Source organism: Chaetodon trifascialis, chromosome 4, assembly GCF_039877785.1.
Source record: "Chaetodon trifascialis isolate fChaTrf1 chromosome 4, fChaTrf1.hap1, whole genome shotgun sequence".
Classification (NCBI taxonomy): Eukaryota; Metazoa; Chordata; class Actinopteri; order Chaetodontiformes; family Chaetodontidae; genus Chaetodon; species Chaetodon trifascialis.
The window spans coordinates 3,175,836-3,188,612 of record NC_092059.1 but is presented as its reverse complement, the minus strand read 5'-3'; positions in this window follow the sequence as shown (position 1 = coordinate 3,188,612).

Genomic DNA, 12,777 nt, shown 5'->3' with positions numbered 1-12,777 from the left:
CACCTTCAGATCACTAATTTTGTTTGTAGAAATACAATTTATAGCATGTAAAGCAACTGGAGAAGCAGCCATTTGTCCTTTAGAAATAAGTTAAACTATAGTTACTAATTTTCTGCTGAAGGCCTGCTGGCGTGATTTGTGACCTTACAAATAGTCTGGAAGCCGATCCTGGTCCAGTATTCAACTTAACACAAGTGTGATTTGGAAATTTGAAGCCTTCAGTGCACAAAGACGGAGAACGGACTTCACAGTACATTAGACGAAATCTCCCGTGAAGTAGTTAAACTTTTGCAACAACACATGGATTCAGGATTTTTGTAAAGAGGGAGAAAGAGGAGATGCAGTTTTAAAGATTTTAACAAGATAATAGAAGTTATTTTGTGGAAAAACCACATCAGAAGCACATTATTAGTCACAGTGTTCAGTATACATCTTAAAACATGTCTGAGGCCCCACAGAAAGCTGGCCCCAGCGGCTTAATGGGAGCCCTGATTTCCTAACATGACATACATGTTGGATCCAAACAGAACAAAGGAAGTGTTCTTTACTCATCCTCCAACTCAATACTTCAATACCTTTCATACTCCTTAAAACTTTCCAAAGGGCAAGTCATAATCGATGCCAAATATTCTTTTTCTCGTTAACTCTCTCAATATCAGGAATTTTAGAAATCCTCTGCCTTTTGTGGTTCTCGTGTGTGCGTGTTTGTGAAGTACTTGGACAGAAAAGAGATGAGATGAATTTATTTTGCTCTCATCCTCTCTCCTCTTGAATGCCGTGCGAGGTGCTCTCTCAACACTCGTGAAGTGCTCCTGTGTGTTTGAAAGGAGCATCGTAAAGCTCTCACCAGAGCTCTGAGGCATAATCATGACACAATTAAGATAATTTCCCAACGACTGCTGGTGGCGAGAAAAGCAATTTTTACGCCTTGTAATCGAGTCTGGCTGTCAGATTAAGATAGCAGGTGATTTGAGGGAAATTGTCTTGGCTAACTCTTTGGAGTGGGATCCAGGTGGCCTCAGGTGTGTCTTTGCCCATTGAGGTTGCCCGTAAGGTAACGCAGTTTTGATTTTGAAAATGAAAGAAACATTTGAGGGGTGGATTTGTGTCTCTGGGCAATTGCGTCTTATTACCTGCCTCTGCTGCCATCTACTTCTGCATCTTGTGACTTAAAAGAGCCAAGTGGCCCGTTATCTGTGTCTCACTGTCTTCCTCTGTCTCCGTCTTTCACTTTTCATCCACGCTCAAAATTCAACACACACAGTGTGAGATTACTACGTGTGGGGGGTGAAAATCGGTGCTGTGTGAGGTTAGCTTGTTGCAGCTTGGAAATGTACACATATTTCAGTAATAAAGCTGAATACTCTCCTCCATGAAATACCGTGTTTGTTCAGAAACAAGACTTTGCCTTCAATGAAGACACTTGTCTTTTCAGACGAGGTGTACAAATGGAATTTAAAAATGAGTTAAAATAATATAGAAGATGGAAGTAAGGTAAAGTGGAATATGACATTTTAAAATGGAGAATAAGTATCTCAGTATTTGTTGCAGTACAGTGAGAGATATGAAGTGTATTTCTATAACTGACAGTATTTCAGATCGTTCAGGTATTTCTTTATTTGTTTTGATTGTTGAAGTATTTTTGCTCATGTTTTGTAATTTCTAAGTATTCCAAAGTTCATAGAAAGTAAATAAACAATGAATATTGTGATCAGGGTGCACACAGTGGCTTTGGAAAGTATTCAGACCCCTTCACCCTCTGCACCCTCGGTTGTGTTATTTAACTTATTTAAGATGGGTTAAAAGAGTTTTTCTACCACCAGTTTATACACAATCACTCTTAATCACACAGAAAAAGACATTCGTACATTATTTTGTACATTTATTACAAAAGGAAACATATTCAGACCCTTAACTATTGCACTCCAAATAAAGGTGAGGTGCATCCTGTTTGCTTTCATAAACCTTGAGATGTACGACTTTATTGATAACAAATTCAGCTGATTGGACATGATTTAGAAAGGCACATGTTTATGTATATGAAGTCCAATGTTTCATGGTGTTTGTCCAGACCAAAGACTGTGCCATGATGTCCAGGAGACAGACATTTGACTCATCACAGTAGGAAAAATAAAGGTCAGGTCAAGCCATCATGATTCAGTTGCACCAGCTATTCATGAATGCATCATTAAGTTCGTGTGGAGTCCTGTAAGTCTAAGTTCTTAGCGACTGTAAGCTCGTATTGAACTTGATTTACTAAGTCAGGCTGCACCACCACTGTCTTAGCTAGTAAAGACTTTAGTGATCCTTTGCTATGAAACTTCTGTATGCTCCAGTCAAAAACTGTCCACTCTGTAGACAACAAGTCACTGAAGCATCATTAGCTGGAGTGTAAGTTCCCAATCTTACAGGCAATGATGTATTAAAGCTGACTGACTGTACTTTGTGGGAAAGACTCTGTGGTTAACTTATATATGAAAACATGGAGAAATACGTGTGTTTTTTGAGTCAGTATTCATATTGAATGGGTGAAACCGCTCATTGTGCTAACCTTATTCATGTTATTTGTCCATTGAGTGTCACTTTATTAAACAGCATTTTGCAGGTCAGCTCAGACGTGTCGACCCTCTGCCATCACTTCTTCTGCTCTTCAGTCTAAGCAGGTCGTATGTTAGCGAGCTAACGCTATCTGTGTCCCCTGGATCAGTTGTGACTGTGTGTTAGCTTCACCTGGCAGTTCATGGGTGTAAATGTTAATAACAGTTCATCTCTGTCAGAACTGTCTTTATGGTACAACCTCTTTAATGCAGTGATGCAGAAGTCTCCATTTAGTAAACACTTACATTATAACTCACTCTTCCTGAAGCTGAAAACTCAATATTCAGGTCTGGGAGGTGATAAGCAACCCCACAGGCACAGAAATCTTGAATATAGGAAAGCATGCAGAAAGTGAAGGGGTCTCAATACTTTCCCAAGATGCTCTCTGCCCGTTTCTAAAAGTGTCCTGCACTATTACCCCATAATGTCCTATGTTATTGTAACAGTGCATGTTGTATAGCATTAGTCAGTCAGTCTAGAGGCTGCATGTGTTTGGGAAAGTGGAAGGGCTGAAGGATGGAGCTAAATTTCCTCTCTCCACTAGATGGCATTGATAGACTTGAATTTGATATTTGCTCAGACGGCCCAGCCTTCAGACTCAGCATCAGTTTGCTCAGAGTCCAAATCTCCTCCTTATCTCTCTCTCGCTCTCTCGCTCTCTCTCTCTCTCTCACACACACACACACACACACACACACACACACACGTATATATATATATATATATATATAAACTATTCATTTGGCCAGTTGTAGAATGCAAACGTTCCCTTTTAAATGCAGCTGTAACATTATGATGATTATTTTATTCAGATTTCAAGCCCACTTTCTTCCACTGACTGCTTGTTTCTGGTTAAATCTTTAAATTTAAATGATTGTTTTCCTTGTAGCTTTAACAGATATGTGCATGAATATATATTTCAGCGTAGAAATGCTGTGAAACTGCATCTTCTAATTTTATTGAGAATATCCCTTTGAGATGCACTGATGGCTCCTCAGCGGGTTCTGCTGAAGGGATATATTTTACATTCCCATTGCAGCAGATTTATCAAACAAATGAGCGTCATGCAGTAGTAATGAGGGTGATACCTTACATCCTGTGTGTTAGAATTCATCCATGAGGGGCTGATCATTGCAGCTGTGGCATCATTCATCTTAAACTTTTCTGCAGTTTTGACACAGAAAAAAAAGACAGAAATTGCATGAGTGTCTTCTGGCTTGAACCTCTAATTTTAATATTTTATTTACTAAAAAAAGACCCCATCTGTGTGTCTGTCAGGGTCAATTTGGATTTTAGGGCGCTGGCGGTAAATGGCACAGGCAGACTGTGGAATCCCCTGCGATGGAGACTGGCAGGGCTCAATCAAATGATGAGAGGCAACACATTCACATGCAAGTGAATACAGTGTTCCCCGACACACTCCCCAGAAAAGGCTTGGCTGTGTGAAAATTTGCTGAACTTAAAGACTTCTCAAAAAAAAAGGGGGGGAAGAAGAAAAAAGAAAAACATCCAATTTGCCTTGTGATTTGTCCTGCGTTGGGTTCGGCTCGGTCAAGTTGAGAATCAGCAACCACATTTCAGTGCACTCTTGAATCCGTTGACAGGACATGAGCACCATATCTTAAGATTTTAGCGAGCAAATGGGTAGTCCACACACCTCAAGCATATATTTGACTGTGTCAGCACTTCTGCAGTAAGAAAGAAGGCAGGGAAAGCTAAAGGAGGGACGGGAACAGGCGAGCTTTAATGCTGGGACTCGGTGATAGTGACCAGTAGGGGTCACATGTGGCTCACTTAAAGGCACTGTCCCCCTCCAAACGTAAACAAGGTCGCCCTCCACCAAAATTCACATCTGCTATCATTCTTCTCAGATGTTTGCAATCTAATATCGTCATTCTGTTTCTCCACATTACAATTTGACTATCTGTCTCTCTGTATTCTGTGTACTTCTGGTATTCATTGCATGTTTGTCAAGTGACTGGCAGCCACAACACCACACAGCAGCAGTGCTACATTGAAGATCCCCTACACACGTTTTAATCCACAGGAAAAGATTCTGTTTTGAATAATAATTTCATCTGATATGTTCCCCACAAATAGATTCATTACAGTACTAAACATTAAACGTGGATTCTTAAACGCATATTTACTCTTCGACCACACAGAATCTGTGAATATGTAAATAGGTTTAATTTGACTGCTGGACCTTCCACACTTCACTGAAAGGCACATTCTCGGTTTATGTGCTCTGGAGGTTTGAGGTTTCCACATCACACTTCTGTAAGTTGTATTTTGGACCATGATTGGCTGTGAAACTGCATGTGATGTCACAGAATCAGGCTCGTAGGTACACATCTTAAACTCTAATTTACTGAGTGCAAACACATTTTCCCACTTCAGCAGATGCTTTTGAAAACAAGCTTCTAGTGTCAAACTCTGCTCATCGAGTTCATCAGGTGGAGTCAAATGAGCAAACACTTTTTTGAGTGGAGGGGTTCTTTAATATGTTCTGGTGCTGTTAAATGTTTGTTTACATCCCTGATGTTTGTACGATCAGTTAATCAATCCACAAAATCCGTTTTGTCATCTACTCTCTCTGCGATTTACGTGGTTAGAAAATTAGTTCTAATCTTTTCTGTCATTTTTTACTGTGCAAAATATCATCCTTGTAAATATTTTCTAAAAGTCCATCCAGACCGGGCCACGTGTTCTGTACCTAAACACGTCCAGCTGCTCGTCTCCCGGCTGGTTTTAACTTGTTTTTTTACTACTAAAATAAAGCGTGGAAAGAAAAAAAAAAAAAGCTTCAGGTGAGTTCCTTACTGAAGAGGTGTTAGATAACACAAATAGCCTCGTGTTCCTGCACGCTTCAACCCGCAGCTGCTGCTATCTCCTGCTGCTCAGCCTTGTTTTTAAGACGAACCTTAGCACAACAAACTGATGCACAGACGAGATGGCACAGCACTGAGCCGCTCGTTGTTCAAGCTCTCATCTCGTTTTTCACACTGACATAAAGACATTGTAATTGTATTAACTATTAACTATATATACTTGTATCAAAATAATGCTGTTTCTTTTGCATTGTAGTTCTGCGGATTCAGCTGTGCGTTGTCAACAACCACAGTGTCACATCAGAAAGAAAGGTATATGTCAAACAGTACTGCCAATGTTACAGTATTGTTTTGTGGGAATACAGTTGAGCAGTACTGTTATACCTCACAATTACTATGTAACCTAATGTTGATGACTCAACAAACAATAGATGTACTCCAGCTTTGATTGACTATATGAACTGAAGCAAGTGTGCTAATTGATTTCCGTGGTGTATGGAAAAGAAAGGAAACCAATGCTAAATGTCTAAAAAATGATATAATTAAATGTGATTTGGAGTAAAACACTGGGATGGACCTTTAAAATTAAACGTGCCCTGTGGAGTTTGTGACCATTGTTCTGTGTGAGCTGGGTACCTGTACACTTTCATGCTGTTGTGATGATTGACAGCTAGTGATGGTGACACACAAACAAAACGCACCAACAAAGCTGAGGGAGAAGACTGTCGGCTAGCTAACAATAGATGAGAACAAAGCAGGATTTTCAGTGAGTGACACGGATCGCAAACAGAACTTTGTTTTCAATAAAACCTTTAATCTGCTGGGATCTAACACTGCGTCACATGACCTCGGCACACCCATGTGTGTCATAGCAATTAACACCATTGCAGCTCATGGCATTCTGGGAGCACGTGCTCCCACCTCCCCTGTCCTGCAGAAGGTTCATGGTAGATGGTGATGAAAAATGACTGCAGGAAAGAGGATTTGGTGAGGCGCCTTCGCACAATGACATTGTCTGAACTACAGCCTCCTCGGCGTGCCGTGCCTCAGCGACAGCCCTTTAGTATTTCCTGTCAAACAGAGCATTGTTGCTTTTAGTTCACCTTAAGTGTCTAGACAGTGGTTTTCCTGCTCCGTTGGTTCTCTTGGATTGAGGCCAAATCTTCACTCTTGGAGGTGATAAGAGTCTTATCTTGCTGTTAGAGGGGCTAGAGACTGGAGCAGAGCTCAAGTGAGTGTCACTCAGGTGGGAGTGTGGGCACCTTTAAGAGCAGCAGGGATAGTCAGCCGGCTTACAGTACTGACAATGAAACGCACAAACATCAGACTCTCGCACTCACTTTGACTCATTCTTTAAAGATTTGTTTGAAATCAGCCGCAGAAACTTTCACAACTCCTCCTGCGTGGCTGGAAATGATGGAAAAACAGTTTCATTTTCTCTCAGCTCCAGGGACAGCGCGGACATTATTTATTCCTTGCTCATCTTTGTTTTGGGTTACTCTGTATTAGTAAACCATTGTGCAGCAGACAAGGGCATGTGAAGGTGCCAAATGTACGCAAATGCGAGAAAACTTTGCGAGTTATAAACTGCACCAAATAGCTTGTGAACAATGCAAAACAACCGTTTCCAAAGGGAGCTTTTTACTTCCCCGCGCCACAATGATAAATTATGAGATTGAGGTCATCCATTGACGTACAATGAACAGCCTACATTCTTCCTGACAAAGGGCAAGAGGGTAATACAACGACTATTCAGATGCTTCCCTTTATGCTTGTCTTTGCTGGAAAATGTTTGTTGTGAAAGTCCAAGGTCCCTCAAGTAAAAATCAATCCGCGGATTGTGCGCTGGTCCTTGTTTGAAGTCCATTGTGGTTATATTCCCCAGCCAGGTAACACAAGAATGCTGCTTTTATTCTCAGCATAGTTGATCCACAATATTGGCAAATGGGCCTTAATTCCGCTCTATGCAAGGTAACTCTCCAGCTTGAAGTAATTCAGACTCTTTTCTTTTCCCTTTGAATAGTGGGCTTGTGTTGCAAAATGAAAAGGAGTCAATAGATGTGGATGATTTATTCAAGGAAAAAGCATTAAGACTTAGGAATGAGAAGCATGACTGTATTCTTGTGCGAAGGACATGTTATTTTCTACAACACAAGGCGAAATCTATGGCTGCTCAATTCATTCTGCGCCCACAATAGAAATTGAATTGATTAAAGGGAGGGAGGGGAGGAAGAGAAGTTTGTCTGAATTCACAGATGGACCACATGTTTGACCGCTTAACGCAGTAACACACATTTAAAACCGAGAGCCACGTGGTCCATTTTGGGCCATTTGAGACATAATCTTATCAATTTTCACCTGCCCGTCCTCACCAGAAGAACGCTTGTGTTGGTGATCCGTGCGAGCAGGTTAGTACGACCCATATTTACGCTTATTGTTAGGTGGCGGCCTCTAGTGGCTGCAGTACTTACGACCGAAGCAAAGGAGGAATTCAGGTGACGCAGTATAAAGAGCAAGAAAACAGCGTGAAACTGTAAATCCACGTTGATTTATTTTAACTTAACGTACTGAGGTTATGTAAGCAGCCCAACGAGTCCAGCGAAGGTGCGGTACACCTGTCGCTGGTACTCTCCAGCGGCCATATTTGTTGTCTTGGGAGTCATTGGCAGTGGACGCCCGTGGTTCATTTCTCTGTTTTACACGGAAGTGCCAAGAATACAAACAAAGCCTGCTTGAGGTGAGAGTTAATTAAGATTGCGCTCCACATTGTAGCCATAAGTTCTGTTTTTCAGTTGTTTGTTTCCCCTGAACGCTCTCGTCTTATTTTGGCCTTATGTGCTGTATAATCACACTGTTTTGATGCTTCAGTCGCTCTGACATTTGATGGTGCAGGCTGTCAGGCCTTGTCTTGGATTAAGGGCAGCATCAGGCAGACACATGTCCTTTCTGCTTTTGTATCGGCTGTTTTTTTTTTTATCTGGGCGAAATATAATTTTTATCTCACTTCATTCAGAATGACAGTTCCTCAAAATCGCTCCACACCAAGGGATATTCATTACTTTTTGTAGACCTGCCAGGGTAGCCCGTCAACTTTTCATCTCCCTTCATCTCTCATCTATTTCACTCTCTCAGAAAGCCCTTTTTTCCTGGCAATTTTCCTGCTTTACTTTGCTATGACCTTCCTGCTTAAATTGCTTGGCTTGTGTTATTCACAGTTCGAGATTTACAGAGAATAATATTGCACCATAGGATTTCCCACACTCTTAGGTGCCCAATAACTTGTGACAGAATTTCTGTGACCTGCTTGTCTGTATTTTCTCAGCTTAGGTCGAGGTGATGGGGGCTGTGCTTCTCATCTGGCTTCGCCGAACAAAATACTCCACCTGTCATGTGTAGCCGAAACTGCACACATAGTTCACGGGAGCAGATTCATTCAGGAAAGCGTAATGAAAAACAGAACTAATAAAGGATATTTTTTTTGGAGATAAATCAGAGGCAGCAGCAGGAGCGGCTGAGCGGGCCGCATGCATGTTTGTTGTGTCCGCTCCACGTATTGCAGGGGAACAGAGGGATAAGGGACTAGCCTGGATGGAGCCGCTGCACTTGCAAAGGTGGAGTATAAAACAGCCAAAATGGGTGATGTAAAAGCCTCTTTACACTTTTTACTTCATTTAAGACAGTGAGCGCTTATCTCTTGTCTTGTCACCACTGCATAAAATGTAGAAAAGGGGATGTGCACAAGTAGACCTTGTTCAAGTTTCTTTGCCTCTATCTTGCAAAGAGGCTTTCACATTGTCACTCTCTCATTTGAGGCACATAATAGTGTCTGGAAGTCTCTGTGGTCCATTGTCAACTACAGGACTGGTTGTCCATTTGGAACATCTAAAATACTGGGAGGGCTTTAATCTTTCTTCATTATTTTCCAATTTTGGATAAATGTGCTCATAATACCTCCCTCCTCTTATAAATGAAACTCTTTGACTCTCTCCCCATCCCTCATTTTTTCCTCGCCACACTTTTCACTTGCTTTCATCTTTTACACAGGACAAATAAGTAGTCCAAGTGTACGGTCCAAATGTGGAGATAGAAGGATAATTGAGTCGATAAACATTAGGGTCAGGGTGAGATCATTGTTCGGGCTTGTTCAGGAGGTGCTTAGTCCAATCTCAATACGCATATTACCATATTTTTGTCATTTGCCATAACGGTGAGAATTGACCCAGGAAGGGCTCCGTCACAAAACTGTGATTGTGTGGAGATAGTTAACAGGACATTTAGGGTCACACTGTGACTGCCCGTCTGCCGAAGCATTTTCTGTATACAGCTGCATCTTCTAATGCAACTTGCAACCACTGTGCAATTTATTTTGATATCTGAGATGAAAAATTTAAGAAGTATGACCGCTCTAATTCTGCACCAGACTACATTTATGATGTGAAAATTTGTATAATTTGTGACATGCTCGGTAGAAATAGGCCAGATGAAATATCAATGTGCCTTGATCTGACCCCGGAGACTGTTGTGACTGTGACAGATGTGATTGGTTACGAATATGCACATCAGCCCGAATAGTTGAAGCTCTGGCTGCTGGTCACCAGCACTTAGCGGCTGGCTAGAACAGCGAAGATATGAAGCCCTGGTGACACTGCTAACACAGCCATTGTACCTTGGTTTCACACAGTTATAGGTCAGGATTCATCTGCCAACAAGCAAATTATCATGTTGATGGAGCCTCTGATGACGTATTTATACATGCTTCAGTATGTGAATGCATGAATAAATGGTTGAAATGATGAGTTATTTCAATCCAAATGGGAAAAAAAAACAGCTACAAGCCAATGCTGCTCCACTTCCTGGAAGTGTTTTTGGAAATAGACAGCAAACCAACCAACAGACGCCCCATTGGATGGCCATGTCTGCCATGTTGATCAAATAACTGTGCTGAAACGGTTCTCAAGCCGAGCTTCACCGTCACATGCACAAGTCTGACATTATTGCATCACATGGAGATAATGAAAGCTACTAAATCACCACACTTTAACTCAATATTTTGAAAATGTATATTAAAAAAATGCTTATTGTGCAGTAAATTAAATAGCTTTTTAAAATGAGAAGGCTGAGGAGTTAAACAGAAATCTGAAGCTGACATAAACTCACAGGTCTGTCGGTCAGTGGGGTTGAAAGTGAGATGATGTCGCTTTTAAAATAGGAAATTACACATTCCTCCTGTTAGAAGTTGAATTTACAATAAAGCAAACAGCTGCTCAGTTTTATGGATTTTACTGCTCCATCTATTGTGGTCCAGTATGACCGGTGACGTGTGTTAGCTCATGGTAGCTAACTTTAGCCTTCTAGCTGACCTTAATGAGTCACTTTGCTAACTTTGTGGTTGTCTTTTATCTGTTATCGTCTCGTCTTTCAGAAGTTGAACAGGCTTTTGTTAGCAGAGGAGAACAGTCGGCTCTAGAGCTTCAACTACATGTTGAATCTGTAAGCATTACATCAGAACACAGTGCAGTACTGGTGTAGTAGTGGTTCAAAGTTTCTGTCTTTCTGTGTTTTATATCATCATCAGAGAGTCTGTAGTTATTTGTTGATTGACTCCTTTGACATCACACCGTGCCACTTTGTTTTACGCTATCCAACATGTAGGCTGCTCCTGACGCTGCTGTGCCTCCGTCAGTTTAGCCTTCACCTGCTTTTCTTGAAGTCTGACATTTCGCCAATAAGCTGAGGGCTACATACAGTATGTAATGCCGCAGATCTCACTATGAGAATTTATAGTTTCATAACTGGGATTTCTGTACTTTTACAAAACTTACATCACTGTCTGAAGCAGGTTAACTCTTCACGGTGCAGGTAAAATCTCAGCTGGTGTGTGTTGTTGTTTTGGGTCGTGCACGTCTTCTGAGCCTTTTTCCCTCTGCTCCAGCTCAGCAGAGCATTTAGAGCCATTTGGAGGGAGAATTTCATCTAATAACATGCTATTAACAGCTGACACCGGTTGGCTGTGTTCCTTTTTTTGTCGGGTTAAATGTCCATGTGTATAGTTTGGGATAGCTGCTGAACATTTTCTGTTCACTGTGCATGAATTAACAACAGTTCACTGAATGTTGTGTTGAAGATTGAGCTCAATCTGTAGTTGTTTTTATGTGAATATTATTCTCACCCACTTTCATTTTTAGCTTTATTTTTCAGAACTCTTCTGCCTCAATCCTTGTAGTTTCAAGCTGCAGAAACTTATTTCAGACATTTGCTGATTTGAATGAACAGCAGGTTGTGATATTTGTACTGCACTGAGAGAGAGAAGAAAAAAAATGCTTTTTGGGACTCCATTACAGACAGAAATGTCTGCATGATAAAATCAGCCCTACAACAGCAGCAGGTTGAAGGCTGGTCACACATTAGCGCATTGCTAATGATAATCCCATATTATAATTCCTCTGTATATTCAGTACATATGTGTAATACAACATAATCAGAAGATCAATTTTTCTGCAGGACGAGCTCTTTCACTTTTAATACTTCAAATACATTTTACTTCCTCTGCCACTGAATAAATACACAGTGTCCTGGTAACCACTGAAATTGGTGCATGTGACCGCAGCCATCTTTTCTTACTCTTTGGCTTCGAGTGTTACACCTGTCTGCATGCTCCTCTGCTGCAGCTGGATGCTGCTGATGCACAAATTGGTCTGATGCAACTTTAAAAAGTCCACATCTGGTGGTGACGTCCAGCGGCGCTGATCATCTCCTCCTGCACAGATCTACAAAGCACAGTCTGTAAAATTTATCATCCTGATGCTTCACAGCAAAACAGTGAAGTCATGTTTCCAGAGTGGAGATGAGTAAGAAATCCAATCAGAGCTGTCAGAGACAACATGTGCAGTGATAGTAAATATGTCACACTGTGTATATGATGCAGTGGAACAGAGCAACTAAGTACAATTACTCAATAATGTAAGCTTTTGACATACTTGTACTTCACCTTAGTATTTTCATTTTCTGCTATTTGATACTGTACTACATTTCTGAGGCAGATATTGTACTTTTTACTCCACAACATTTATTTGGTAACTTTGCAGATTTAGGTAAATAATCTCTAATCTACAAATAAACTGTGATATAATATTATAGATTATGATAAAACTTTACAATTGAAATTCAAAAGCTACCCAGCAGATAGTCTATATTAAGTAATTAAACCACCTTCAACATTACAGCGATGAACACATAAATGCATCAGTGATTATAATCCAATGATATAATACACGTTATTCTGACATATGGCATTCTGCATTACGAGTTCTTTTGGTACTTAAACTAATACTTTTGTGCTTGGTTAACA